This window comes from Pteropus vampyrus, unplaced genomic scaffold, assembly GCF_000151845.1.
Source record: "Pteropus vampyrus isolate Shadow unplaced genomic scaffold, Pvam_2.0 Scaffold234, whole genome shotgun sequence".
Taxonomy (NCBI): domain Eukaryota; kingdom Metazoa; phylum Chordata; class Mammalia; order Chiroptera; family Pteropodidae; genus Pteropus; species Pteropus vampyrus.
The window spans coordinates 2,453,149-2,456,905 of NW_011889015.1; the positions used below are offsets into that span (position 1 = coordinate 2,453,149).

The 3,757-nt window shown below is 39.0% G+C and overlaps 1 pseudogene; it reads left to right on the plus strand.

The window, feature by feature from the left end:
• The first annotated feature begins 560 nt into the window (after positions 1 to 560).
• Positions 561 to 679, plus strand: LOC111728879 (annotated as a pseudogene).
• Positions 680 to 3,757: the final 3,078 nt, after the last annotated feature.

Below are 3,757 nucleotides of genomic sequence, written 5' to 3' on the forward strand. Positions count from 1 at the left end.
CCCCCTGAACTGCCCTGACAATGGATAGGCTGTCAGTTCCTCTTGGAAACCATTTGTGATGTTACCAAAGGATGTCAGTTCCTCTTGGAAACCATTTGTGATGTTATCAAAGACCGGCAACTATCTCTGCTATGTGGTCCTAAATTGAGCTCAAGGCTTCCCCTGAGTTCTCCCAGATCTATGCGGAAGGAGCAAAAACTCCTATTTACAAAAGCTGCCACAGTAGCAATGACAGGACTAAACGTGGAACACGATTCACAGTTCTTAACATTCAACAATTCATAAATTCCAACTGAAAACGATTTTGTGCCACATAATGCATTATGGTCTGGAAATATGGCAATGAATAAAATCGGAGTGGCCTCTGCTCTAGTGTTTTGTATGCTCTGGTAGAGGAAAAATGTCAGTAAACAAGCAAGCAAATAAGAATAAAAATAATTTCGCATAGTGATAAAAGCTATAAGAAACCAAAGAACTTGGTAGGGATGAGTGACTCTTGAGAAGAGCATATGGGCAGATGAGAAAGTTCCTAGTCCAGGACATCTGAATTCTGAGAAGTAGTCTATGGCCATGCCACTCTGAACACACCTGATCCCGTCTGATCTCGGAAGCTAAGCAGGGTCGGGCCTGGTTAGCACTTGGATGGAAGACCACTTAGAAAGATTGGGTGCTATAGGTGGAAAAACAAACAAACAAACAAACGAACAAATAAATAAAAAATTCTGAGAAGTAGCCAGACATGTGAACGTGGTACCAGGTGCTCTTATGAGCACTCTCTGTGTATTAACTCACTTATTCTCCAAACAACTTCCCGAGGAAGATACTCTTCTCATTCCCACTTTACAAATGAGGACACCAAGGTGGAAGAGTGAAGTAATTTGCACAAAATTACAGAGCTAGTAAGTGGCAGAGTTTGGAAACAAACCCAGACGACCTGCCTCTAGAAGTTCATGTTCTCAGCCTCTTTGTTATTAATGTCCCTTAAGAAGCATTTGATATTTCATTGATATTTACTTTTTACTTGTATGTTTTTCCTACTAGACCATGAATAAATAGATTGTTTGAACTCAGTCCCAAGAATAACACCCAGTTCTTAGTCCATTCTTAATAAACATTTACCAATTGAGTACGTGAATGCATGCCTGCAATGAGCAAATCTAGATGAAATAAAGGATTTCATTCAGTGCTTAGCATCAGTTAAGTGATTACAATGTTAGTTCTCCCTCCCTCTCTGCCTCCCCGACTGCCTGAGTTAGACTCATATAGCCTGCTGCTGAACTTGAAGTAACTAGAAGATTTATAGGGGAAGGAGGGGTCGCCTTCATAATATAATGCTTCGGAAAAGAAATTAAGAAAACAAAGTCTTTTAATTTGTTAGCAAAAGCTTAAAGAATAACTTTAGTGAGCTCTGAAAAACACACACACACACACACACACACATGGAAGCAAGGAACCTGTAAAGTAATAAATTTCCTCCTTCCAACATAAAAAATGGTGGTCCCTGAGCTCAAAGAAAAGCTATATGGAAAATTTCCACACATACACATTTTGGGGGAAAATGTAGGGAGAAATAGAAAGTTAGTTAAATGTCTTTAATAGGCACTTCAAAGTCCTTGATCATTAAATCATTTTCACAGTTTTTTGACTGTTATCAACTCCCAAACCTTTCCAAAACCACTCCTTGAAAGGTTGCAATACATTTGAAAGGCAAATCAGATTTGGAAATTTTGCACGAAAGAGAACTGTATTTTGTACTTTAGAAACATTTTTCAATGTCAGCACTGAGCTGCCTCCTGCCAAAGATGAGCTTGGAAGCAGTGACCTTTGCGGATGACTTGTCTTTGTTAGATTTTTGCCCTACAGGATATTGGAAGCCCGGTCACGGGGACATTTAAGGATACCAGGTGGTTTTGAAATGCTTCGTTAAGTTGGGTGACTTATCTAGGCCTGAATGTAATATTTGAAAAAACAATTCTTCCGTGAAGAAAGTGAACATTTATACAAGATGGATCAGCTACAGTATTCTCAGAAGTACCTACCATGTTCCTGCTGCTGCTGCTGCTGAGTTTGATGAGAAGGATGGAGTTATAGGCTGAATGTTTGTATCCCCCAAAATTCATATGCTGAAATCCTAATTCCTAAGGCGATACTATTAGGAGGTAGGGGCCTTTGGATGGTGATTAGGTCACGAGGGTGGAGTACTCACGAATGGGGTTAGTGCTCTTATAAAAGACTTTCTAGAGAACTCCGTTGATCCTTCTGCTTCATGAACTTAAAACAAAACAAAACAAAAAACCCCAGCCATCTATGAAACAGAAATCCAGTCCTCATCAGACACTGAGTCTGGCGGCGCCTTGATCTTGGACTTTCCAGCTTCCAGAACTGCAAGAAATAAATAATCTGTTGTTTATAAACCACTCGGTCTATGGTACTTTTTATAGAAGCCTGAATGGACTAACACAGATGGTGAGTTTAAGAAAACAGCAAGAGAGCATTCTCTACATTTTTTTTTTAACCCAGTGCCATATTGAATTTTTTTCTAGGTAAAAGTGTAAAGTGTCACAAACAGAAGTTATCCAGCCTAGGCAACTTCTGTCTTTAATGCTTTATTTATCATTCTAACCAGAATTGTCCCCCAAATACTCAGAATTTGTTGACTGGCTTATGGAAAATGGCATAACCAGTGAAAGACAGTGGCTAACAGAGGATAAAGAGTCTTACAGACATTTTCAAGCTACTTCTTCTACATCCCGTCAGATCAAAGCAGCTATAGAAAATGCCCGAGCTGAAATGGTTCTTCAATACTTCCTGTTGGTGACATAACCATAAAGTTTTTCAGCTTTTTCAAGTTAATAAATATAACCCTCTTCACGCAGCAAACATACTAGTGAAATGGTTCCGTTGGGAGTTTGACAAAAGAAATGCTACCTACCATCAACACCAAGGATCTAGTCTATTATTAACCCATTTTATAATTCCGAAGTTAGAGAAATGAGCCTACTAAGTTGTAAAGTAGCACAAAGGGAGCAAAAGGGACAACAAGAAAGCAATATTTGCTGCAGCCCAACATCTCCTGTCAAAGTGATGACAGCCATGCGTACAAGCAACCAGGAGTACCATGTGGAGGGAGGGCAGCTGGAGGCAGAAGGTTCAAAATAAATGCTACAATTAACTAGTGTTACAGTTACCACTGGTGGTCTCAGATTACAATTCTGGTCTTGCATCTAGTAGATATTCAAGAAATTTTAAAGACTGATTGCCTGAACAGTCCAATGTGCTTGAAAGGAAAAAGAAATTGGGCTTCTAGTGTGATTATGCTATTAATTTGGAAAAGAACATGTGACAAACAAAATCAACTGATGCAAATATTAAATGCAGTGACTGGTTAAAAAATCTTGAAGTGTGATCATGTGAACAGGTCGAGCTATGAATTAGCTTTTTTTCTTTGCTCCCATCCCTTAGGTTAGCAAATACACCATCAATGACAGATAGCATTCATAGCCTTCATAATGCAGGTTGAACAGCAGGTGGCAGCAAAGGATACTGTAAGAGAAACTGACTTTCTTTAGTATATATGCGAGAATTCTAGAAAACTCATCTTGATGGCCTGCAGGTAGAGAAGGCACTCAAAGGTGATTTCTTTCTTACCTCTGAGTAAAGTATATGATGCAAAAAAGAATGCTATTGGGAAGGCTGATCGTGATAGATCTAAGTTTAAATGCTTTTATGTCATTTTAACCACCTTTTGACTAAATGA